The 27740-nt window shown below is 37.7% G+C and overlaps 1 protein-coding gene and 1 long non-coding RNA gene across 2 annotated transcripts in view; both read left to right on the plus strand.

The window, feature by feature from the left end:
• The window catches only part of LOC138167497 (uncharacterized), a 34084-nt gene extending 7658 nt beyond the window's left edge, over positions 1-26426 (plus strand). Inside the window, exon 2 of the long non-coding RNA XR_011169897.1 lies at positions 824-26426. This is a non-coding gene — a long non-coding RNA (uncharacterized lncRNA). The remainder of the gene's footprint in view (positions 1-823) is intronic.
• MAST4 (microtubule associated serine/threonine kinase family member 4) overlaps positions 1-27740 on the plus strand; it is an 808407-nt gene that overhangs the window by 606330 nt on the left and 174337 nt on the right. The gene's annotated exons all lie outside the window — the stretch shown is intronic.

Here is a 27740-nt window from a genome sequence, read left to right on the forward strand (position 1 = left end):
TTATTGCCTTCTCATTGGCCATGTGTTTGTAACTTACGCTTCATGTTCCACTGCTGGAGTCATAAAGCTACTTTTGGTAGGATCTGGTTTACTATCAGCAGCGCCCCCCACCCCCCAACCCACTCCTTTGGAGGCTTACTTGCTCAGACTTGAGAAACAAACAGGCTCTTTTTTTCCTCCCTTTTATGCCTGTTGATAGAAAAGTATCACTGAGTCAAGTAGAGGAGATATTCCTTGAATTCGCTGACTCTGGTTTCTGATCCTTGGCTTCAAGTAATTATCATTTGGGGTGGGATCATTTCTAATCAGCAGCAATTTTAAGGAAAGGGTTTGAAGAGATGGTGTAGTACAGTGGATTGAACACTGGACTTTGATCCAGAAAGGCCTGAAGTCAAATCCTGTTTCAGACAGTTATTAGGTGGGTAACTCTGGGCAAGTCACTTAATGTGACTTGGTTTCCTCATCTGTAAAATGAGGGAGCTGAATTCTGTGACTTCTAAGGACCCTTCCAGCTTTAAATCTATGAATTTAGGAAAGTGACTTAGTCCTGTTCTTGCCCTCGGGACTTCTCAGAAACTGCATTGTTTCTGGGCATCCCTGGGAAACTGAAATTGCTATTTGGGGGTCAGGATGTTTAGATTAGTTTGAAACCTGTGGAATACCGTCAATCCTCCTTTCCCCTATCTCCAGTCTAGGAAAAAGTTCACTGATGCTGATATTCATTGTGAATAGTTTTAGTCTTCCTGGGATCTTTAGTATTAAGTGAAATATGTATCTTATCTGGAACTGCTACTGACTGGAATACCCCTCCTTCCTTCCCTAGGGAGCAGCACCCCTGATCTAGACCTGAATCAAGCCTAAGGGTTTAGGTGGAAATTGCCCTGGAGTCTTGTGAATTCATCTTCCTCCAAGGTTCCTAGGATTTAGTTCTAGATAGCTTCTCACTGTGGTGATGTATCTTTTTTTTTTCTTTCATGTCTGACTTTTTATGACCCCATTTGGGATTTTGTTGGGCAAGATACTGAAGTGGTTTGCCATTTCCTTCATCAGCTCGTTTTACAGATGAGGAAACTGAGACAAACAGGGCTATTACACTTGCCCAGGATCACACTATGAGTAAGTGTATGCAGCTAGATTTGAACTCAGGCCCACACTCCACACTCTATCTAACTATAGTTTCCTTCAATGCCTGCTCTGCTTTTCTATATATCATTATTCATTTTATCATTATGTATGTCCAGAAAGATGTAGGGTTGTTAATCCTGTAGACAGTGGCAATATGTGGGAAGACATTATGCTTTTTGTCATGTAACAATCTGCCATGCCTAGCCTTCCCTAAAATAATTAGTGAAGTAAACCCTTAACACTCATGACACATTTATATTTTGATTCTCCATGTTCAGAGCACTGTCTTCTTCTCTTGGTGTAGATGGCTTATTTTTGCTTCCCTAGTTGTAGTGTCTGAACTGATTATCTTGACAGCTTTTGGCAAAGGTTGGCCACAAGTTTTCTAAACCTCTTCTTTCTAAAAGGCCTCTCTTGTTCCTGATGTTCCTTTTCTCACATTGGCTTAAGTATGGTGCCTGTGGATTTGGAGATATCTTTCTCCATACAGCCACCACCCTTTTGTGTATCTCTTCTACCCACATCTTGTTTCTTTCCCAGAATGCTCAGTATCTTTGCCTGACATACCACTTTGCATAACTGCAGGCTGATTGCACCATTTAATATTGTGCACATGTTAACCTCCTTAATAAATACCTGCTTCTAAAGACCAACTAAGAGTGAAATCATATATTGAATCAATGAATAAGAACTCATGAGCATAAGGGAAATAAAAACTGAAAAAGAGGGAGAAATACTCTGTCCCACTTAAAACAAAGGAATGAGATGTCTTCCTTCTCCCTGTAAAACTTTATTACAGTGGGACTTACCACTAATGAACATGTTGTTCTGAATCTGTTGTTTCACCTAGCTATCTGGTATGCTAACTTATCACCTTGTAGACCAAATTATTTAGGCATTCTTAGATATTCTACATTTCGTCTCCCAGAATCGTATGGCATAATGAGGTTTCACTCGATATTTAATTTCAATATTTCAGGCGCTCTGGTGGGTGGGGTATCAGAGTTATTCTAGTCCTTGGAAATGGGAGCATCAAGTTTGAGTTATCCTAAAGCCTGTGTTCTTTAAGATTAGACCGTTCAGATTGAGTGGAGTGTCTGAGCTTCCTGTCCATCAGTGCAGAGATGGTATGTCTTGCTTGCTCTTCATGCTCTTTTGATTTTGACTGATGCTGACATTTGAGTTGCTCTCTTGAAACTTCTCATTCCCCTCCACCCCACCCCCCTTCACTGTTTTACCTCAAAGCACTCACATTCCACTGGAAACATTTTCTCTCTCTCTCTCCTTTTAAAAACTGGGTTGGCATTTCCCTTTTCCTACCTTAGTCCCTCAGGGCAACCTCAGTTCAATAGTTCAGTGGCTACTCTGGGGAGCAGACTCTGGGATGAATGGAAAAGTTAAGAATGCTGAGCATTCAGCAGATTATTTTCATTAAGAGAATAATTACAACATTTAATGGTTTATTTTATTGCATTCAACCAAGTGCCCCCCTCAGCAATACACAGATGACACACAACACACTATATTTTCTGCACATTTGTATGATTTCTCGTGGGCTCTTAATTTTTTATTATATTCTCCCTGTCATTAGATAAATTGTAAATATTGGACATGACCCCTATTTTACAAATCTCTATCAAATATACAGAGTGGTGCACTGTATCGAAGGCTGACCTCTGAGCAGAGGTATGCTGGAGTCAGCTCTCACCAGAGCTGATTGTTAAATTTTAAATAATCAGTGTGAGCATCCACATAGAGGAAATGATCCAAACTATAAATTAAGGCTTGTTTTTTGTCTAGATTTAAGAAAGTGATGGAGAAAATGTAAATAATGCAAATTAAACTTGAAAATGTGTCCTGAGGGTGGCTAGGTGTGGCAGTGAGTAGAGCACTGGCCCTGGAGTCAGGAGGACCTGAGTTCAAATATGGCCTCAGACACTTAACACTTACTAGCAGTGTGACCTTGGGCAAGTCACTTAACCCCAATTGTCCTGCCCTCTTCCCTCCAAAAAAGCAAAAAAAGAAAATGTATCCTGCATAGATTATTCTTTCTTAAGACAACCAGATGTTAAACATGTACCCAAACACCACTTCCTCTAAGCCAGGAATGACAATAGCAACAACAATAATAGCTAAGTTTTCTATAGCACTTACTATGTGCCCAGCACTGTGCTAAGCACTATCATCTCATTAAGCCTCTCAAAAACCTGGAGAGGTAGATGGCCTTTCCCCATTTTACAGATGAGAAAATGTATGCAGAGGTTAAGTGACTTGCCTAGGGTCACAAAGCTTGTGATATGTCTGAGGCTGGATTTGAGCTCAGGTCTACCTGACTCCAAACTGGCATTATTTACTGTGCCACCTACCTGCCTCCAAGTTCTACCTATTGAACATACTGTCAGTGTGACCCTGGACAAGTAACTTAAACACTCAGTGTTCTAGGTAACTCTCTAAGACTACATTTTAGAGAAGGCACTGACTTACATAGGTTAGAAGAAATGTCTTCCTCATCTGGGAGCTCCCTGTATCATTGAAGTCAGTCAAATTTCTATTCCCTGTTGTTCACATGTGGGGCAGCAAAGTGGTACAGGGGACAGAGTACCAGACCTTGAGTTAGGAAGACATGACCTCACTCACAAATTTGACCTCACTAATGATTTACCATGATCATGGGCAAGCCACTTAACCCTGTTTGCCTCAGTTTCCTCATCTGTCAAATGACCTGGAGAAGGAAGTGGCAAACCACTCCAGTACCACTCCAAACCACTCTGCCAAGGAAATATTGATTTTATATTCCTCTTTATAGCTAATTTTTTGTTTTTTTATGTGTGAGTAGAGATAAAATGCTGATTAATGGTGAGGTAATATTTTGAACCCTTCTATGATTTAGTCTTCTGGTTCTAAAATATGCTTGTAAAAGAACAAAGATTGTTTTTCTGAGGGATTTTTGTTTCTTTGTTTTTGTGTGAGTCTAATAAAACAGGTAATATTTTGGTTTAATTCATGGATTTCCCAAAGTTGCAGCTTATATCATTAAATTGTAAATTAAGAAGTTACCCCTAACCTGGCTATTGGGTCTTAGGCCACAGTGTGCTTTAATATGTTTGTGCTTGAGCGTACAGCCTTGGGGTCAGGAACAGATTTTGTTTTCTGAGAGTTAGAAATACCTTAGGAGCCAATCTTCTCAATCTGCACTAGTTAGCACTCTCAAGTCCCATCAGATGTTCTCAAAGATGCTATTGAGGGATCTTGAGTGATATGAATAGTTGAATCCTACCAGCTTTAGGATTTGTTTCACTTGTGTCCACACTGTGTCTTCCTTTCAACAAAGGTCATAGTATTGGATGAAATTTTTCCTTGGTTTTGTTCTTGAATATAATCCTGTCAGGAATATGGAAAATAAACTTGGCCTATTTCTCACTGCCCTCCTCATTCCAGGCCCCCAAGAGTTGACAGTTACTCCCACTCCCTTTTTGATTTCTAGTAATTAAAGCAATAACATGACTTCATTACATTTACTTTCCTGTTTGTGTATCATGGATGAAAAGTGAGCTATTCAGCTACACCTCCCTCCCCCTACACACACCCCAAACTATATTCCCTTATTCATTGTTGCTATCTATCCTGTCATCTTTCTCTCCCAAATTTACAATCATTTTCAGATCTTCCTACCTTCCCTGTTATCTGCTCCAAGATTCAAGATCTTGACCCAACCCTGTAGTACCATTTGTAATACAAACCCATTTATGCAATAGCTCTAATGTTGACTGATTCCCACCTCTTTCAAGATCTTTCCTCTGAATAGTACCAACCCCCTCCTCCACTACCCCCCAACTGTCATTCTCTGCTCTATAGGGTCTCTGTTTGCTTCTTGGAGACAGGAACCAAATTTTCACCATCTTCATTTCTAGACCTCTCAAGCCCAGCTGTTGCTAGCATAATGTTTCTACTTAATAGGTTAGGGGTGTGGACCAGACTTGTGATTTCATCGATATAAGAAACTTAAGGTGAGGATAGCACCTCTCCCAAGGCAAGTGGGCCCCCTCTTTGCAAATTAGAGTCATAAAGACTTCTCTCTCTCTCTCTATGTGACTTGCCTAGGATCACTTAGTGTGTATAAGAGAAGGAATTCAAGCCCTGGTCTTCTCAGAGGTTGGCTCTCCAGCCACTATGATATCCTTGACAGTAGAAAAATATTTGTAAAATAGAAGCCATGAACTTAGTGGACTCTTGATAAGCAGTGACCAGATGAATGAATATTTACTTATTTTCCTCATTCAAGTATTTTCAGAATGTGCCTGCCAAATGAATTATCCTTACCTTGCTGGTCACGACAAATTCAGAAGGTTTGTTCTTACCTTAGGGCTCTGCCCCTCCCTGGATCTCTACTCTCATTTCCTCCCACTCTGTCACTCTCTCTGCTTTGCCCAGGCCTGTTATCTGACTGCCTCCTTCTATATCCCCCTTGCTTCTTCATTCTTTGGGTCAGATTTTCCACATGGTCTCTGAGCCCTCCCCTTTTGTATCTAACTCCTGAAATTTCTAATATTCCATGGTACCCAACCCAAAACCTCTCTTTTCCGTAAAGGGAATTCTGCCTTCATCCCACTAATATGATCTAGGAAAGGAGGAAATAAATCTAACTTTTAAAATGTAACAACCCTCTTTGCTCTATATTGGCTTTTTGTTGTTGTTTTTTCCTCTTTATCAATCTATTATTTACAGTCTGAGACTCTAACTGCTCAAGACTAGAGTTTTGTTATTATGTTTATTGCAACTACCTTTTTGAAGCTCAACAAATATGAACGATAACAAGCCCATGCACCTTCTGGAAAGTTTGCTTGTTTCTGGTATGGAACCTACAACAAGAGCTTATTTTTACCCCCTACCTCAACTCCTTTGTAGAGAATAAAAACAAACACTATATTTCTAGAGGAAATTCATTAGAAACAAACCTTTGGAATCTGGAGAATGCCTCTCCTGGAGAGCATGGGCAGTTCATTGTTATAAAGGGGGCAGTACAAGGATGTATGATTTTTTTGAACTCTCAAGGGACAGGAGATTGTGTTGCTGTTGGGGTAGAGTTAGAACATGGTTTGCACATGTTTTTCATAGATTTAGCTAATCCTCTGGCCATGTGTTACATTTTATGCTTACACCTAGTTACCGGTAACATAAGCAGTATCTTCAAACAAGGGCAAAGCTCCTAGTTGCCTGAAGCAAGAAGCCTTCTGTTTCCTGGACTTTATAATTGATAAGTTGTTGGGGGAGAGAGGTCACTAAAGTTCCTGTGTGGGAATGACCCAGACAGAGGGAGTTTAAAGGAATGCTTGCCTGTTTCTGAAGGATTTTAAAGGTTGGCATTCTCCTCATAGAGATACTGTCTTGTCAGAGAGACTGGTCCTGTGTTCCCATCATCACCATCCCCTCTAGTAAGGGTAAGGATGGACACAGCTGTTGTTACTTGAACTTTTTGCCTTCCAATTCTCTAGTGATAATATAGTAATTGAGTTACATGAGAGGATCAGTGACAAAGATTTTTTTTAAAATCCTGGAACATTAATTATATTTAATTATAAAGTTCTACTAGTGCCAAAACACTGCTATCTTGCCCCTTGTAGAAGAATTAGGGACTATTGGTAGAATGTGGTGCACATTGTCAGAGGCTATGACTGCATGAGTTGCCTTTTTGGTTTATTTAATTTCAAACTTAGCAATACCAAAAATAAAGATCACTTCTACATTCCAAATAGAACACAAAAAGATAATTTTATAAGAAATCATAAATTTCTGTTCCATTTAGCTTATGTTTAAAAATGTATATGATGAAATCAGTACATTACTTTCAAAATTGTCCTGTTAATACTTCTTTCTGAATTTCATTCTGCTCTCTGTGCAGCCTTTAAAATATCTTAATAGGGGTGGCCAGCTGGCGCAGTGAATAAAAGTGCCAGCCCCGGACTGGAGTGGGGAGACCCGGGATCGGTTCCAGCCTCAGATACTTAACACCCACACAAAATAACTGGCCGTGTAACCTTGAGCAAGTTACTTAACCCCAATTGCTTAAAAAAAATAATAAAATATATTAATAGCTCTTATCTTTTTTTTGCTTTACTCTCTATATTCTCATGTTGTCCCTACACATTCCATCTCCCAATTAAAAACACAAAAAGAGACCTTTGTAACAAAAAATTGCTTTTTCTTTACAATATTGTTGTTATATTAATTGTTCTCTTGATTCTACTCACTTTTCTACTCTTTAATTTATACTTTCCAGGATTTTCCAAAACCTTCTCTTTCATAATTTCTTATAGCATATATAGCATATATATTCACACCCCAAAATTTCTATCGTTTCCCAACTGATGGGCACCTACCCCATCACCCCTTAGATTTAACTGCTTTGCTTTATTCTCCTTTTAAAAAACCCTACCCCTATTTTTAGAATCAGGAAGTTTGTTTTGTTTGTGACTGCTCCCTCCCTGGTTATTTTCCTCCTAACACTTCCCCCTCCCTATCATCTCTTGCTTTTAATGTAATTTTATGTATTTCTCCACCAAACATAGTGTGTGTATCTGTATATCTGTGTGTCTGTCTTATTCTGAGCCTGTATGTCTATTCAAACTTCCTTTACTCAGTATGGTAAAGAATGAGGTTGTATATCCATATCTATATGATACCCACTTCCCTATCCCTTTCTTTCTCTCTGTGTATATACTCTTATTGTATAGCCCCTTCTTCCTTCTATACTAGTGTATTCTTTTTTACTCTGTGTTTTCTTTCCCTTCTCAAAACCCCGAAAATAGCTCATCCAGTCAGTCAATAAACATTTATTAGTGCCTACCACATGCTATGTTCTGGAGAAGCATATACAAAAAGAAATCCCTGCCCTCTATGAGTTTATAATCTAATGCAGAAAGACAAGACACAAAAGGAAAGCTGAAAAGTGGAAGGGAAGTATCCTACAAGAGGGCATAGTAGAGAAGCCAGAGGAGTGCCAAAGTACTGAGTGCAGCCAGGTAGAAAAGAAAAGATGTCCTGAGCTCTGCTCCCTCCTTAGATGAAGGGTTTGCAGTTCATGACCCTGCCTTAAAATCTGAGCCTCTGACAACTGGGATGAGGTGGCGTATCAAACCTAAACCCTGATCTTGCAGGGGGATGAAGTTTTCCAAATAATGAGCTTCCTGGATCATGATGGATAAAGTCAGAGATGTCTCAAAGTAGTGCAGTTGGGTGAGAAACAAAGTCCTCTGTCATTTTTAGTTAACACCCTGCCTATCTTTTGAAGATATTAAGATTCTGAAGGGATACTTATTGCTTCTTTACCTTCACTGACAGTGCTTCTCTGCCAGGCCCCCTTTCCTTTGTCCATGGGCTTCTAGCTGACTTTTTGTGCATTTTAGGGGTGGATAAAGTCACTTGCTGAAGTTTCTCATTGGATTTATTCATTATTATTCACTCCAATGCTATTTTTGTGTTTTTGCTGGAGTAGGTGGGTTGCCTACCTTCATTCCAATAGTTGTCTTGGTTGGAAGTCCATCAGCTGGTTCTACTTTTGTGTTTGTCTTTGTGACAAAGGGATGGCTCAGTCTTGAGGGTGGGGAGGGAAGGCAGGGCAGAGGAAGGAGAGAGAGGAAGGGAGGTTAAGAAAAAAAGTGGTCAGTTAAAAAAACAAAAGAGAATCTTATAATTTTTTTAAAAAATCTAGGAATAATTTGCTAAAAGCAGACCCAGAAAATAACAAAAAAAAAAAATCATTTGTTGAAGAGGGGGATGAAGGGGGAATGATCAATTATCCTGTAGCAAAAAGCTTGATTCTGTAAGTAACAAGAAGAACTTCTTAAGAACCTACAACGTAACAGGCACTGTGCTAAGTGCTGAATACAAGGAATGGCAGAAGCAGTCCCTGTGTCCTCAAGGAGCTCACAGTCTAATTGGGAGAAGTAAGAGGTTTGTCATTAATGATATCTAGCTCATTTTGCATCCAAAGTATTTGTCACATAAACATTTTAATAATGCTCAATACTTGCTAGTGTATTGCCTTGTATCCTCAACCTTCTATCAAGGTTTTTCTTCTCTCTATTCCTGTATCTGTCTGGCAATTAGAACTGATTCCCTGTGATCCCTTAAATGTTCACCTGAAACCTTGATAATGGAGTAATATCACAGATGTGTATTTTGCTGCTAGTTGCATACATTTATTGGAGAAGGATCTTATACCTAAACCAAATGTGTTGGAATTTATTATTGTTTTGGAGGAAAATGATCTAGAAACTGTCCTTGATTAGCATATGAAAACAAAAAAAGTTTGGAAAGCCTAATAAGGTCATATTAAGAACTAATCTCTTATCTTGTCACAATACTTACTTCAGTATAGAAGACAGCATATTTCTACCTTCTGCTTTATGAATTTGTTGTCTTTCACCCATAGCAGTTCCCATTTTCTTAAGGAGAGGAGTCTCCTAGGGACTACTTGTCTTTTTGCGGACAGAAATACATTTACAACCTGGAAAATTGGGGAAAGGATCTTAACCTTTCAAGGACCTGCTCTTTTAACTGTGAAAAATCTGACTAAACCCTTGCGACAGGTAGCAAGGAGCTCGATTCTTCTGGAAATTGTTGTCCTTTCTATTCCTTCCCTCCCTCCCCAAGTCTCTTCCTTATGAATTTAGATCCTAGATCTCACTTGGAGGTTACCTTAAGAGCTTCTGAGTGAATCAGGTGGGTGGAGGGAGAGAGGGAGTAGCAGAGTTGGTGAAGGTTTTGTAAAACCTGGTGCTGTCTCATGAAATCATAAAAATTAGCTATGTAAGAAACTGATTTTCTTTGTAAGGTCTAACTCACTTATGAGTATTCACTAGAGCATGCTTCCTTCTCCATGATTCAGCCTAGGTTTAAATGTCTCAGGGCACAATGATGGGTCATGGCCCTGACAGGCCTTCTAATGCTTCTCTTCATTGACTGTCAGTCTTGCGGCATTGGGCTCAGTTTAGTGTTTGCTGACTACTGAACCATAAGGTCATTTCCAAATCTTTAGCTTACATGAAAACTGTAAATACCCTTTTAACAGTCAGGTCTCTTAAAGTGCTATATTCTATACCCTTTTAGCCAGAAATGATATGCCTAGAAAAACGTTGGAGTCTTACACATGAGTGGAGAGAGGAAATGGTATTTGACCGAAGGAGAAAGCTCTGCAGTATGACTATTGGTGCAGATAAATAAAAAATAATAAAAAAAAAAAACACTAGGAAATAGGGTAAATGAAATCTGTGTTGTTTTAAAATAGTGGTCATGAATTGCTTGTTGTGTAATGTTATTTCATAAGTCTAACTTGGCTGGCCTATTGATTTTGGAGATTGGGATAGAATTCCTTATAGATGCTACTTTCAGTATTTGCTAATCTGAAGAATTTTGATCCAGAACCAAGGACTTTTGCAACTCAAGAGCCTTGGTTAAATATTGGATGTTTAAAATATTTTGCCCAAATAAGATCGTTTTTTTTTCTCCATCCTATATGCTGATTTAGTATTTTCTAACCTAGCAGCCATTATGTAAAGCCACACCATCTTGGAAGCACAGAAGTTTATTGCTTTTCATTTTTTTTAAAAGGCATCTATCTTGTATAAAATAAGACACAAGTAGAATTTTGCTAAATTTTGTGACTCACTTCACTTGCCTTACCAAAGTTAATGAGACTCTGTCCCAAGCAACAGTTTCAGAAAGGGATCCAATATAGATTTTACAGGGTATCTGCCCCTCCCTCTACTACAGGAACCACTTGGGTAGTATTTAGTTTTGATGAAATAAACTTGTTTTCACTCAGGAATCCTGATTCTTATGTTTGAAAGTCAAGTGTTACAAATTTATGTAGTAGAATTGGTATAAAGGTCCTCACTATTAATTTAGGCTGAATTTGCCCCATCTCAGATATGGAATTCAGTTCAGGAAACACTTAAGTGTCTGTGACAGGAAAGACTCCCCCTACTTAATAAACTACAGGGGCTCCCTATTACCTCCAGGATAAAACATAAAATCCTCGGGTTTGGTATTCAAAGCCCTTCAGAACCAGATTCCCTCCTTCTTCCCCAGTAGTCTTATTATTCCCTGCCACATATTCTGTGAACCAGGGACTTCAGCCTCCTTGCTATTCCTTTGACAAGACATTTTACCTGTCCATTTTCCCTCTCTGACCTCCAAACTTGGAATTCTCTCACCTGTCTCCTTTCTTCTCTTTAAATCCTAGCTAACATCTCATAGTATACAAGAAACCTTCATCAATGGCTACCTTCCCTCTGCTTTTTATCTCCAATTTGTCCTATCTATATCTTGTTGATATACAGTTGTTTGTCTGACTCTCCTCCATTAGAGTGTGAGCTCCTTAAGAGGAGGGACTGTTTTTTGTCTTTCTTTGTATATTCAGTGCTTAGTACAGTACTTGACACGTAGTACTGACTGCCTACTAGACCCTGAGGATGCAGTACAAAAGAGAACAATCCTTTCCCTAAAGGAGCTTATGTTCAAAGCATAATGCAGTGAAAATTAGAGAGAGCAACATAACTTAGGGAGGGATCCCCCAGAAGGGGGTCTCTCATCTGAGCTTGGCAGTCAGGCAAAGATTCTGATCAAGGAATGAGAACATTCTGTGTGAAACATGGAGAATGACTTTTTTTTGTCAGGGGGGAAGACAGGGCAATTGGGGTTAAGTGACTTGCCCAAGGTCACACGGCTAGTGTGTCAAGTGTCTGAGGCTGGATTTGAACTCAGGTCCTGCTGACCCCAAGGTCAGTGCTCTATTCACTGTGCTACCTAGCCACACCAGAGAATGACTTTTGTAAATCATGACTTTAGAAGTTGTAGTATCAAGTTCAGTGAATAATTCACTTTGACTAAGTACATGAAGGAGGGTGCAGTGAAGTAAGACTAGATAGAAAGATTGGAACCAAGTTATGGAGTTCTCTAAATACCTGGCTGAGGATGTTATATTTCATCTTAGAAGTAATGGAGAGCCACTGAAGGTCTTTTGAGCAAGAGGAGTAACATAGCCAGACTTGTGCTTTAGGAGAGTCAGTATAGTATGGTGCGGTGTGGTGTGGTGTGGTGTGGTGTGGTACAGTATAGTGTAGTATAGCATAGTGTAGCATAGTATAGTATAGTACAGTGTAGTACATAGAGTACTAGGTTCAGATCTTATACCTGTGTGACCTTTCCTCATCTATAGTATGAGGGGATTGGACTGGATGGCATCTTAAGGCCCCTTCCATATTCAAAATCTATGATATTATGATCCTTTGAATATTGTTTTGACAATTTTGTAGAGAATGGGATTTGAGAACAAGGGGAGAGGTTAGAAGTGGGGGGGGCAGTTTGGAAACTGTTACAGTGAACAAATTGAGAGGTGATAATGACCTTAGAGTAGAGGTTACATCAGGAGATAGAATGAGATAGAAAGATAGGTTGTGGCAAAATCAATGAGCCTTCGTAGTTGAAAAGATACATAGGGTGAACGATGTGAATCTGGGTAACTGGATAATGGGCTTACCCTTAAGAGAATTTGGAGGAGGGACAGATTTAATGAATAAGGAAAGCAAATTCAGTGGATTTCCTCCCTCTGTCAATTTTAGCTAAATATCCTTTGAAAACAAGGGCTTTTTAATGCATCAGAGGAATAATTTGTATAACCTTTTTTTAAACCCTAAAAACCTAGACTGAAAACCAGATCCATATCCAAATCTATAAGTTCTATTAGTAATAATACTGCCTTACATTAGTATCTTATTTGATAGTTTACAAAGCACTTTCACCTATATCATTTCATGAGATTCTCACCATAATCTTGTAAGGTCATCATGGCAAGTCTTAGCAGTCCTTACCCTCTTCAGTTACAAACAAAAAGCATCAGCAACAATCCTATTTTCCAGATGAGATTTAGAGAAACTCGGTCCATGTCACACAATTTAGAGAAAACCAGATTTTGAACTAGACCCTCCATTGGCAGTACTGGATTTTAAATTACCCTATTAAAAGGTGAACTTTTTCTTTTGAATTCTTTGATGACTTACTATCCCTTGGTGATTTCTTAAGTAATTTTTCACATTAAACTAGAGTATTTGTGTCATTTCCATCTTGTCACCCCAGATCAGGCTACTTTTGGTGGTTAGAGAGACAGATGTTGGATTTAACTGCCACCTGATAGATGTCAGTGTGAGGAAACACTTTGGCAGTGTTCCCAGAAAACATGGACATATAGTATTTCTCAAGTGCGGTACACCAGAGTGAGTTCCAGAGTAATCGTCCCTGTGGAAAAGAGTTCCAATATTCTCAACACTTGGGTTTCTGGCACTAAACGATAAATTCAGCAACATTGTACAGATGCCAGGGTAAATACATATGCCCTTTCCCCTCTCTTTCAGCTAGCAGTCTTCACCTCTAAATAATTGTTTAGGAATTAAGGAAACTTGGTATGGCCTATTGTTCTGGAAAGATTATGACCATTATTTTAAGCTGGATTGGTTGTTCCTATGTAAGTGACATGTTGAGTCTGGTGATTAGAAAGTAAAGGTTGCTGCAGTTTCTTTATCCCACCCATTCTTGTACCCGCTTGTATGTGCACAAACAAGCAGTAGCTTGTAACTGATCCTTCAGCAATTCAGCATGTTGGATTTAAGTACCCTTTAATGGAGAAACCTGTTGGTTTCTGTTTGGAAGGGTTTTAAGAGCCAGGATTTGGGGAATTTATTTGGGAGTTCCCAGTTGTATATGATTCTTTAAAGATCACTAAAGGCATTATTTTAATTAGGAAAAGTTCTCAAGTTGTGTTCACCTTAAATTATAAACCCAGTTATTTAAGGGTGTTTTAAGGATTAGAATAGGAAATTGTAGATTGCACTGTGTAGGCACTAAATTTCTTGGAGTTTTCATTCTCTCTTTTTCCCTTCCTGCTTTCTGGAGAAGCCAGAGAGGTTCAAGATGGCCAGTAGTTTGGTAAAAAGAGGAAGAAAGAACTAGCCAATCAACCTTAGAATAAGCTGCAATCAACTGCATTTCAGAGTTGTTTGGATAGAAAAGCTACAGATGTATATATCTTTGTGCTCAATTTTTGCAATATTTGAAAAGCTTATTGATCATCTAAACCAATATTTAACTACTGAATAGTATATCGATGCCACTGGAATAGATAATTTTTTAAGATTTTATTGGAGTAATTTTAAAAAAAATTTTAGTGCTTAAAACTTTACAGAGGTATCTCATTAAGTTTTGTCAACTCCAGTTCTGTGACAAAATTTGTAACTATAGACACATATATGTGTGTAATATGCTTGCACATATATGTACACATGTGTATATACATATATTTACATGCATACATATATATGTATATTCTGTGCAATATGAATATTTGAGAAATAGAAAGGATTATGAATTTTTGGAGTCTAGTAAAATAAACCTTTATTGTATCCATTTCTGAAGGAAATCTGCTGAGCCCCCCTCATGGGACAAAGGACTATCTATATACAGTTTTTTTCAAATACCTAGTTTATTTAACTTTTATTCATGTAAACTAACACAAATTGGGACAGCTAGGTAGTCCAGTAGATAGAGCACAGGGATTGAAGTCAGAAAGACCTGACTTCAAATCTGGCTTCAGACACTAGCTATGTGACCCTGGGCAAATTATTTAACCCTGTCTGCCTCAGTCTCTTCATCTGTAAAATGAGTTGGAGGAGAAAATGACAAACCACTCCAGTATCTCTGCCAAGAAAATGCCAAATGATGTCACAGAGTCAAACACAACTGAAACAGTGGAGCTACAACAGTTCAGTGACCTGAGATTGAATATTATAAGTATATCTTACTTTAAGTAAAACGATATATAAGTATTTTAATAACCCGTGATTTCATTGGTATAGGTATTCCATCCACTAAGGTAAATTTCAGCCCCAGTCTGTGATTTAGTGGATGACATTTTCTGAATTCTCCTCTCCTTCCTCAAATAGCTGGTGGCCTACTGTCTGGTTATACACCTCCAAATTTATCGAGCTTACTCCATCCTAGACAGAACACAAGTGGAGTGTTGTGTCCAGGCACTATGTTTTCAAGAGGAACATAAGCAATTTGGAGATGAGAGAAGAGAGAGTGAGTGAGATGTTGAGGGCACTAAAAACCATACCCTGGGTGAGGATTGATTTAAAGGAGTTAGAGATATTTATCCTGAACAAAAGCCTGGGGGTGGGGAGGAAGATGTAATTAGATTTTTCAAACACTTAAAGGTGTACCATGTGCAAGAAAAATAGAACTGGGTCTTTCACTAGGCCAGTTCTCAAGGTCCTGATATGACATGAAAGCCTGTGTCCTACTAGCAGAACCTTCAAGAACCCAATGTCGCTTCTTGCCACAGTGAAGCATTGAAATGGGACTTTAGTGAAGGAATAAGTATATGGTATCTGGGAAAACTGGCATTCATTAAAAACACAAAGTAGAGATTGCCTATTTCACTTATGAAAAGATTCCATGCAAGTTTCATTTAAATGCTGACCTCTGCTAATCCCTGAAGAAAGTTATTCATTATATAGACATTTGATTTCCCCATCTTTTTAGGAACTTGACTAGAGTGTCAGACAAGGTATATCAGCCCTTGACCCTTTTCAATATGTGTCAGTAACCTGGATGAAGACATGGTATGTCCTTTGTTTTTGAAGAGGATTAATGACATCAGGAAGTCTTGACTTGTTCCTAACACAAAGCCCAATAGCTTAACATATTCAAAAATATCCATCCACTTGATGGATAAGTTGAGTCTCAATAGGAATAAATTTAAAGTCCTCTTTAGCTTCTAGAAATCAGCTACATGAGCACAGTCTAGTGTGGGGGAGGTGTTATGAGTGTTATACTCATTCTTAAGCGGAATACTTCTAGAGTCCAGACACTACATATCAGGAGAGTGATTGGGTAGTTGGAAAAGGTAGAGAAGAGAGTAACCATAGAGTTGAGGGGCCTGTGCACAATGCTTGGCATGTAATCATTACTTAGTAAGTGCTTGTTGGCTTGGAAGAAGCTGGGGATTTATATCCTGAAGAAGGAATGACTTAGTGGAAGAATATGAATAGATTTTTAAAATTTTAAGGTGTGTTATGTGAAAGATGAATTAGATTTTTTTCAGGGGACATTATCTGAACCTTTGGGAGTTAGAGAGGGGTACATCTTAGCTCAATATAAGGAAGTCATTTCTAACAATTAGAACTGTTTATAAATGAAATAGACTCCTTCCTTGTTCTGAAATACTAGGCACTGGAATCTCAGAGTGGAAGCTGTGATGACCAGTTGCTGGGGATGTTTTAGATGACTTTCACACTTCAGGTAGCGATTTGTTTTGTTTACTTCCTGAAGTTCTTTTCAGTTCCCACATCCTATTAACTTACAGTAACCCTTCTGACTATGAAGGAACCCCTTTATAAATGAGAATACTTCCTCAACGCGCACAGTAATATAAATTCCATGACATCGTAGTTCTATCACGTAGAGATGTCTATTATCTTAATATTTGCCTGTAATTTACAACAACAGAAGTTTTAAACACATCAATATTATTGAAGATGCTTCTGAATTAATAGGACTTTTCCAAAGATTAGGACTCTTCTTTATTCTTCATTTCTCATTCAAAATACTCACTCTAAATTCAATGCTAACTCAGTAGATTCAAATCCCCACCATCCCCACGGGCTTAAATTCAAAATTTCAAGTATCCAAATTGTATCCCCAAAGTATCTGAGCTGTCTTGCCAGATGGCAACCCAATTAATATGTTTTTGCAAGGTGAAGAAATGTTTTTTCATGGGGGAACAATGAGTTCCATCTGCTGAAATTTCTCTTTTCTTCCTCTCACCCTTTGGGAAAATCATCATTTAGTTATTGGAAAAAACTGCAACTCCCCCCCCCCATCCTATATAATGATATTATAATTTTGAAAGGTACATTTAATGACTTTTTCATATGTTTATGGAAAAACCTTGAAGTATATAGATTAAAATATGTGGATATTTATCTTACATATAGACTATAATATTGATTTCATGTGTTCACAGGTGATTTTCTTAAAAGATAAACATATAAAATCATATTAGGAAATAAGTTTTTAAAAACTTGACTCCACATTCTCTTATTTATGCATCCCTCTGACCTAAATATTCTTAGTATGAAAAATGTTGGAGAAAGATCATTTCAGCTTGGGTAGAAGTTGCAAGAAAGTTAACTTAGGCTTAGATGTAATGAAAAAAATATACAATAATTAGAAGTCTCCAGAGGTGAAATGGATTACCTCACAAGATAGTGGGTTACCCATTATTTGAGGTCTTCAGGCAGACTGCAGATATGTTTTTCGGGTATGATTTGTAGTAGAGGGCTTCTGAAATTCCTCCCATGTCTGAAGTTATGTGAAAACTTCAAAAGGTCCGTAATTTATTTTGCCTTTATGAACACTCTCTGTGACAACACAGACCACAATACCTCTTCCTTTTAGTAGATGGACCTCATAAGTTGCCATTGCTAACCTTCTATAATATATCTCTTTGAATTGAGCTAGGCTAACTTTCAGATAGTGGACACTCAATCTCTCCTAGAGTCCATAATATTCAAAAGCTTTCCTAACTTGGTTCAAACTCCATGGCTCCACTGGGCTTCCCAGGCTATTGGTTTTCACTGACAAGAGAAAGGACTCATTCCCTAAAGCAATTCTTCCTTTCACTTTTACCTGCCATCCCCTTCCCCTAGGCCACTAGGAGACTCACTTAATCTTTTTATAGGCAGTTGTGGGGTAGGATGAAGAAGGAGATGTATCAACCATCTGAAGTTGGAATTTAGCCTCAGAAGCAGTGTGAGATTTGATGGTAGAGTTCTAGAATACTTTCAGAACCTTTTATTTTAAAGCTAGCACTGTAGTCTTTTGTGGGCTTCACTGAGACCTGACTTTCATATGTAACTTTTTTTCTCTGAGGAAAGATCTCCTTCCAGATAATTAGTATCTCCTTCTAGATAATTGTGGTTTTAAAAAAATTATTGCTACAGTTCGATGTCATACAACCTAAAGTTCCAAACAAATTGCCTTTCACAATACATTTCCTGGGGAAAAAAACCAAAACAAAACATTTGTTTTATTAACAAAAAAGAATGTGTCTTTAATTTTTGCATGAGTGTCCTTTAATTTTGTCAATATTGTAATAACATTGACTGTTGAATTTAGCCAAAATATGCTGTTCCCTCATTATGGTGATTTTGTTGAACTTATCATTGATGTTGTATATACTTTTCTTTTAGAACTTCACTCGTATAACTTTATATATCTTCCCATGTTTCTCTGAATTTTCCACATAAATTCCTTGTTGCATAATATTCTATTACATTAATGTGTCATAAACGTTCATGCATTTTTTTGCATCTTTTTTCTTATAAGTAATACTACTATGAACATTTTTTTTTTACATATGGTCCTGTCTTGTTCCCTGGGATATAGTCCTAATAATGGAATCTCTGGGTCAGAAGATGTGAGCAGCTTAGTAATTTTTCTTGCATAATTCTAAAATACTTTCCAGAATGGTTAAACCAATCAGCAATTAGGTTATTAGGCTATGTTTACCCACAACCCTTCCAACAATGAATTTTCTGGTCTTCTGGTTTTTTTGTGTGTGTTTGTTTTGTTTTGTTTTTGCTAGTTTAATGAGTGTGAGAGGAAACCTTGGGATTGTTTCAATGTCTAACAACTTTTCTTAAAACATCAACATGTGTCTTTCTAGGGTCCTGTATATATTGAGCAATCACTTCTAGATTCTGGAACATTATTAAAGCCTTGAGCTGATGTAATATGCAGAATATGATCAGTTTAAGCTGTCACCTGAATTCTTAAATATGATGATGTAAATTATCTTGGCTTCCCTCGAATGTCATAGACATGGATAGAAATGGAACTTAAAGTGGACCCAGATATCAACACCAAGAGACTACAGAACACCTAAATTAGGCCATTTCTGAACAATATGGTCCTAATTCAGTTGTACCTCATGCGGGCTGTTGTAGAAACTTTTCAAAGCAACCTCCTACACTTTGGAATTTTCCAAAGTATTCAGTAAACCAAAATTGTCACTGTGAGTTACAATTACTATACCTTGCAAAATAGATTTTTTTTTTCCTCTCCAAGTAATTTTTCCAGACTATTTCCTTCTTTGCAGGCAATGATCTAGCTTTATATTTTGAGGTCTTAGTCACCTATAGGTTCATTGTAGACTTTTATCAAGGAATACCATACTTTCCTAAACATACTATTTGTAAACTATCCAGTAATAAATATATTATACATTTCAGGTAAAATATCGTCATGATTTGGTTTGGTTATAGTAAAATTCCAAAGGTTCTTAAAATCACTATTATGCCATCCATCCAAATGAGAAAATTTCCAAAGGTAGGTTACCTTTCTAAAACCCATATAAAAATGATACAATTAAAGAAAATAGGGGGAAAGGGAGAATAGTAATCTTTCAGGATTGTGTTGCAATATAACTTTGTATATAGAAAAATTAGTCTAGGAATTGAAAGTTTTAAAATCAAATATTGAAATATATGTGTGTATATATATACATATATATATATATATATATACTATTATTAATACCATCTTACATGTAATTGGGAAATAAGATATACGGGCACTGAGGCATAGAGATCCACTGGAAAAGTCGAAAGGGGTATGGGAGAAAATATGGGAGAGAGCAGATTGGAGGAGGGGATATTCTGTGGGACTGCTATTTTGGGGCTGTGGGTAGGGGAAGAACAGGGAGAAAATTTGTAACTCAAAATCTGGCGGAAACGAATGATTTAAATCAGAAGTTAATAAAGTATTTTAAAAAAATTAGAAAAATTAGTCTGTCCTTGCCCTTACTTTCCTAGTCCAGGGAAAAGAGACAAGAAGAGCCTTTTAAGAATTTCCAAAGCAATTATCCTTTTATTGTATTTTTCTATTTTCATAGAAATAGTATAGATTCATTTAGTTTTTAGAGTAAAATGAGAATTACCTGGAGTGTGGGGGAGTAACTTAAAGTATGGCCTTGTTTACTGGTGACAGCCACTCTAACACCTTGGTTTGTCCTTCTCTAAAAATGAGTTTCTTTTACTTAGGAGCCTTGTAGGGCCCCTTCCATTCTATCCCCATGTGGCTTTCTTAGGCCTTCCAACTCTGCTTCTCAAATGTGATGCCCTAGTACATTGTGTCTAGATTGTTAATTTGCTGTTATTCATTTTCTTTAGCAAAAAGATGGCCCCTGGTAGTTGGATCTCCAGATGTCGCTATGGAAGGAACAAAGCACAAACTTTAGAACACAAAGCTTCCACTTTTTTGTGCAGGGTGAAAGTGATAGTCAAGTCATAATTTCAAATAGATCTTGGGGTTTTATTGACCCTTGGCTTTTTTGCCTGCTTTGTTATCTAAGTCTCAGAAGCAGAATAGGAGACATACATATTTTCCTCACTATATTTTATGTAAAATATGGAACAAAGCTAAATGCAGATTACTGCTAATGCACATACCAGCTTTTGCTCTTTCTGAGAGTAAGAACTGCTTGTCTAATATATAATGCTCTTTCATTCTCAGATGATCTGATTTCTGTACCTAAAACAACATTGAACCCCCATGCTGTGACATTGGGTAACCATCTCTTTCTTTCAAAGGAGTTTAATATATTTTTCCCTTCTAAATTCTCTAGCATCTGACAGGTTTATAAACTCATGAAGACTATAAATAGCCAGTCCCCTTTTTAGTGAGTTTATAATTAATGAATATAACTCCAATGACTGGAAAACACATCTTGTTGGTTAAAACAGAAAAATTGATATTAAAACGTAATTGAGTGAAAACTGGTCAGTATTGTGTGAGTCTTTACTACTATCTAAAGTCTCTTACATACTTTTAAGAACCTGTACTCTGCTCTAATTTGGTTCTAGGCCTAAGTGAATTAGGCCAAGGGCAAGTCTCCAGAAAGACCATGGAGGGGAAAAGAATTAAGATATTCCCTATAGCAGCAGATCTGGCCTGCTGTGAATATGTCCTTAAGCACCTTTCCCCAACGAATAGAGCCAAGTAACCTTTAGCTGAGTTTGTGTACACAAAGGCTTGCTGAAACACTGTTTTGACCTCTAAAGACAATAGTGATAGCATCTCTTTAAAAGGAATCTATGTATCCTACTTCAGCCCAGAATTCTTTTACAAAACTGACTACTGTTTCCTTTACTTTCACAGCCCCAGTGGGATTCTCGAGTTAACCAATAAATGGAAAGTGCAATCACAGTTCTAGGATTTTACTCAGGGAGGGGGGAAAGAAGTAGAGGTGAGTGACAAGCTGGGTGATGATGAGGGATATTTGCAGGAATATTCCTACTCATAAAGGTTTTTTTTTAAAAAACAAATAAACCTTGGGAGTTATACCAGGTACAGCATAACAGCACTGACTCTTGTCCTGCTTTTTAGTAACACAGAACATGTCTTTATGCATTTCATGGAACAGGATGTGACCAAACCATTTGGTTATTCCAAATTGTGATGGCTGGTTGATGATTCTGTGAACAGTAGAATTAGTATTTCTGGATACTCACCACTGAAACATCATTTAAGATTGGTGGTTAATCAGAAAAGCCAAGTTTTTTAAATCCATTTTGGCCCCCAACTGAACCACAGTCAAAATGTACATTAAATGCACAGATGCTACAGAACTAAGAAACAGTCTCTTTTGCTTAAATACATTTAGTTCATCTCTTTTTCTAAAGACATTTATTTGTCTTACAGAAAAAAGTATTTTGGTATTGAATTAACAACACACCTATTGTAAAATCATTCTTCTATTATTACTGGTGATATTTAGGTAAAGTCACCTGTTTCCATAAACTCCTGGTGACATTTGTCACCACTATAGTCCTGCCTTTCTATTGACCAATACTTTTGCCCACATTTTCCCTACATGCCTCGTTCCCATGAGAAAAGACTCTGAAATATGTTATCCAATAGAGGTGTGGAAGTTCCCTCCTGCTCTTCTGGAATAGGTTAATAAGTATAGTTCTTTCGTAAGGTAAATGAGTAGATGAAATCCATGTTTTCCAACCTCTTAATGCTGGGACTTGTTTGGAAATCTCAGACTATGCCACTACACACCTAGAGGTGATAGGAATGAAAGAGGAGTCCCCTAATTCCATACCCACTAATGGTATTTAGTATATCTGGAGAATAAGAAATAGCAAGAACCCTATTTGTCTTGCGAGTCAGGTTAAATTTGCGTGAGGTGGGTGTGCTCTGGTAGAAGTAGCACTATACTGGGATTGAGAAAACTTTTGTTACAATTCTGACCCCGTCATTAGCTTGCTCTGTGATCCCAGCAGTCACTTTATCTTTGTCTGTTTCTCCACATATAAATCAAAAGTTTGGAAAAGATGAGTATTATACTAAATTATTTTGAATTTTTTTTTCTTAATTCATAGGGATGCTTTGGGCACATAAGTACATTTATTCGCAATATTTAGGCTCTACCATTACCAAGTCATGTAACCATTCCCTTCACAAGTCCCTGGGCCTCAATTTCCACATCTGTAAATTGAGAGAGCTGATCTCAGTGATCTGCAATGCTCTTTCAAATTTAAGAATTGTATGATGCATCATGACATCTTAAGTGAGAAACACTGGGGCTTGGTAGATCCTTGGAAATTCCCATGGGTCTACTGATTGACTCTCCTTAATTAAAAATGGCCATGTGTGTACAATACCAGTGAGTAGGATGGTGGAAAAATGCATCATGTACTACAGCACTCACTCGTCGACAAGCTCAAATTGTATTATCCATCTGGAGTAGAAAAGCTTTCAAGTATCAAAAAGTTAAGTAATAAACACACAGTGCTTTCCCTTAGTGAATATTGAACCTTTTTACTTTCTCCAAATCTTTTAGATGAGTGTTGCTCAAATCAGTGAACAGAATTTATCTTAGTCCTTTCATGAGAGATTAGCTATACTTTCCCATTGCCCACTCTCCCAGATTTTAAACAATGAAAAGCAAAGAAATATGAGAAGTTTGTCATTGTATGAGTCAATATGAGGGTAGTATAAAGTAGTTAACATCCTGGATCTGGAGTCAGCAAGACCAGGGTTCAAATTTGGTCTTATATACTTATGGGTTGTATGATCATGGGTAAGCCTCTGTTTGCCTCAGTTTCCTCACCTGTTAAAGGGGGATAATAATAGTTTGTGTTTCCCAGGATTGTTGTAAGGACCAAATGAGATAAAGTTTGTAAAGTGCTTTGCAAACCTTTAAGTGCTATATAAATTATTGTTGTTGTTTTTAAATAGAAAACTAGATTTGAACTCTTTTATGTTGGACAGTTACACTAATGATGGCTGGTATTTTCATAGCACTTTAACATTTTCTAAAGTGCTTGACATACATTATCAAATTTCAGCTTCACAACTCTTTCGAAGTAGGTATTACAGATATTATCCCTCTTTTACAGATGAGTAAAACTGAGGATCATAAAAGTTGAGTGATTTGCCCAAAAGGTCACCCAGATTTTGTCAGAGGTGGTATTTGAATCCAGGCCATTTAAACTTTAAGATCACCACTGTGAGCCCTATGCCATGCTATCTTTCTGAGTTATTTTCTCTAATAATTTAGTTTTTGAAGGAGAACTTGTTTACCTTTTGCTGACCCTCTGCAGACAGATACTGGCTCATTGGCTCCATCCATGATTATAAGAGTAAATGTGTTTAACAAACCTAGGTTCAAGTTGCTTAGACAAATTAAGTTGAGCCTCAGTGTTCTCATCTGTGTAAAAGTGATAGTAATACTTATACTCTCTACCTTTTACAAGATTAGTGTCAGTACTGGGTATATAAAGTACTTCAAAGCTTACAAAATGTAAAACCCATCATTATTAATAAAAAAGCCAAAGTCTGAACATGAAGACTTGGAACCTGGCCTTTGAGATAAGTCCCAACAAACTAATCACCAGTTGTCACTTTCTCCCACAGTGAAATAGAATGAAGTCTACTGTTGAGACTCAGTGGGTCAGCTTCCTTTTCTTTAGTATAACTTGTTTTGTGTGGGTGCTCTGTAGACCAGGGCTTCTTAACTTTGGTGTCATGAACCCTTTTTTAGCAGTCTAACTAAGACTGTGGACCCCTTTTCAGAATATTTGTTGCTCACTTTTATAATTGAGGGAAATGCTAATTTCAATTAAAATTAGCAAAAACTAATATGTAATTTTTTCCCACCTAAGCTGCTGAACTCCCTGAAATAGATCTATGGGTCATTTGAAGATCTGCAGACCCCACATTAAGAAACCCTGCTCTAGACTGATTCACGTCCCCAGTGTTCCATTGCTTCATACATGGTTCTGTGAGTTATGACCCACTCCAAATCCCTTACCTGATAGTCAACTTCTGATGATGTGCCTCTGCAGACTTAGACTGATTTATTCCATGATACCAGTGGCCCAAGCTTAAATTCTTTCTAGCTTGGTAGAATCTGGAAGAATTTAAGCATAACCATTAAGAGTCTAAAGTCACTGCCATGAAATTTTAAGGTGTGAAGGCTTCCTACTTTCATAACCATACATCACCAATTTTTAAACATGAGACTGTTTTTGCTGTAATGATTATCCAACAAATTACAGAAGAAGACTGAACCATGGACTTCCAGGCCCTTTTTTTATTGCCATTACTTATCAATATCGTTTATTGACTCTTCTGCCACTTCAAATTTCATGCCAACCATAACAAAACAGAGTAATTGTAAATCATAGCCCCTGAAGCACATTTCCCTCCAGCAATATTTGAGACCATTGTAATATGTTCAAAAGAGATGGAAAAAATCAATCATTTCTCAATGAATCATGTAGCTGACACATAAATTAGGATCTAGGTGTCCTTCCTTTATCAGCTCTAGACTTCACTTCATAGTTGATTTTTCTTTTTAAAATGAAAATAAGATTAGGGACTGAAAGAAAAAATTTTTAAAATGAGTTAATATGCTCTGTTTTAGTAAAATGCAGGCGACCTTCTAAAACAAATATTAAATTAGAATAACTACAAGGGAGCCTATTTCAATAATTTTTATAGGTGATGATGAAAAGTATCCATTACTCATGGGAAGCTTGTTTTACAATTCTTAAAATATTTGTCAAAGATGCACTGACTAGTTCAGTAAACATGTGTGCTGTGCTACTTATAAAATCAAGGTACTTACCCCTGAGTCTTAAACTTCTAATTTTTTAGAAGTCTGACTTAATAAGAGCATTGGCTAATTTTTAGCTATTCATATTAAATTTCAAATCTCATCAAAATATCTATTCTAACCCCTTTCCCCTCCCTAAAACAAACGAACAAATATTAGGGCCAGTAGGTTCAAGATTTGTCCAGTGACCCCTACTTTACCTCATTATCATGGGAGTTTCTACTAAAAATAATTTAGTACAACACATGCATTTTCCATTCTTTGAAATATTTTAATATGCACGTCTATTGGGCCGTGCCGTTAGGTTGTATTATACCCACACGTACTTGTTTATAACAAGGACAAGTAGGAATATTGACTAGTCATGTGGAAAACCTCCCTGCCCGGCTTGGCAAATAAGAAAAAGGGGGAAAAAATGAAACAAAACAAAAAACCAACAGGGTTCTCTGGGCAAAGGTGAATGGTTCCATCTCTGCTCCTGGGAAAAACAAAGAAAAAGAAAGTGAAAGTCCTTAGTGCCCTAGCTGCTTGTTCTCAGATTCAAAATAAGATACTTTCAAACAAGCTCTCTTTTGCGGGATCATGCATGATGAGAAGGAGAGAACACTGGATTTGAAATGTGGAAACTTGGGCCCCAAACTTAGTTCCAACGCTGATTACCTGGGGGTAACCATTTGGAAGTCACTATGTCTCTCTGATCTTTAGGTACCTCATAGTAAAACAGGAATATAAAACCTTCTTTCAAGGAAGTTAGTCACCATCTACCAGGAAGTCAGGTGCTGCCCACCTAAGAGTGCTATGAATATGAGGAAAGTAAACCATCGAGCACTTCATAAAGTGAATTTTCATAACATTCATCATTGTCACATCCCACCCCCTCTTCCTCATCCTGGCTCACTGTCTACTCAGATGCCCATGAGTATCAAAAGGCCCAACAGGAAGGAGTTTCAGAAAGTCCTTTTCCTCCAATACCTAATCCCTGCAGCATAGCTCCCTCCAGGTACTGGATGTTGGGCTGCTTCCTTCCCTACTGTGACCACCATTTCTACCCCTCCCTGAAGTAACCAAGAACTTTACTCCATTGCAATCTTCAGGCCCACTGCTCACTTCCCAATAGTCATTGGCTGGGGAAACATCTTTCCTGTCATTACACCTCAAAGTCCACTGGGCATTGCCATCCCTCCTGAAACTTTGTCCTTTAGATTCCTGAGTCTGTTCTTCAGCTCTGAATCAATCAATCAGTTTGTCTGTCTATATCTTTCTGGCTATCTATCCATTTTTACACACAGACACAGACACACACACACACACACACAGAGTGCCTGCCTTTTTGTGACCCTATGGAAAATAGCACACCGATGCTGTCCATGGGGTTTTCTTGACAAAGATACTTGATTGGTTTGCCATTTCCTTCTCCAGTGGATTAAGGCAAACAGAGGTAAAGTGACTTGCCCAGGGTCACACAGTGAGTAGGTATTTGAGAGTAGATTTGAACTCAGGTCTTCCTGACTCTAGACCCAGCTCTCTATCCACTGTATATGTGTGTATATATGTGTATGTGTATTGTCATACCTAATTAGAATGATGGCTCCTTAAGAGAAGGGGCCATCTTGCTTTTGTATTTGCTTTCTAAGCACTTAACATAGTTTTGGACACACATCATAAATACTTTTGCATTCCATTCTACAACATTATCCAAGGAATCTTGTTCTGATTGTTCAGTCATTTCAATCATGTATGGTTCTTTGTGATCCCATTTGGGGTTTTCTTGGCAAAAATACTGGAATGGCTTGCCTTTTCCTTCTCTAGCTCATTTGACAGATGTAGAAACTGAGGCATATAGGGTTAAGTCACAGACCCAGGAAGTATCTGAGGTCAGATTTGAACTCATAAAGACCCTTCATTCTATTCTCCAGTCCCTTTATTCTATGCTGTGTTCCACCCAACTGCCCCTTCTTGAGCCCCTAGGATGTCTTAAAATGAAGGGACATTCCTGCTATTATTTTCTTTGAGATATTCTGAACATAATTCCTAGCAGTCTGAATGAGTCAATGTTATCTACTTTCATGGGTAGACCCATAAAATATTAGAGTAGGAAAGAACATTGGAGATGATCTAATCCTTCCCTCTCATTCTCCAGATGAGGAAATTGAACTCAGAAAGCACAAGTGACTTTCCTGATGTCACACGTTAGTGGGAAGTTTCTGTCTATAACTCAGTTCTTTTGCTTCCCATTTCAATGTTCTCTCTACTATGCCATACTTTGCCTAGTGGCCATCCATGTCTTAAGGAAGAACATTTGCTCCCTGACCCCTAAAAAATCTTTTGGTTACTTGATACATGGACAGATTACACAATTAGAGGTTCATCT

Source organism: Petaurus breviceps, unplaced genomic scaffold (genome assembly GCF_028583685.1).
Source record: "Petaurus breviceps papuanus isolate PSGF00001 unplaced genomic scaffold, PetGlider_PUasm1.0 229, whole genome shotgun sequence".
Classification (NCBI taxonomy): Eukaryota; Metazoa; Chordata; class Mammalia; order Diprotodontia; family Petauridae; genus Petaurus; species Petaurus breviceps.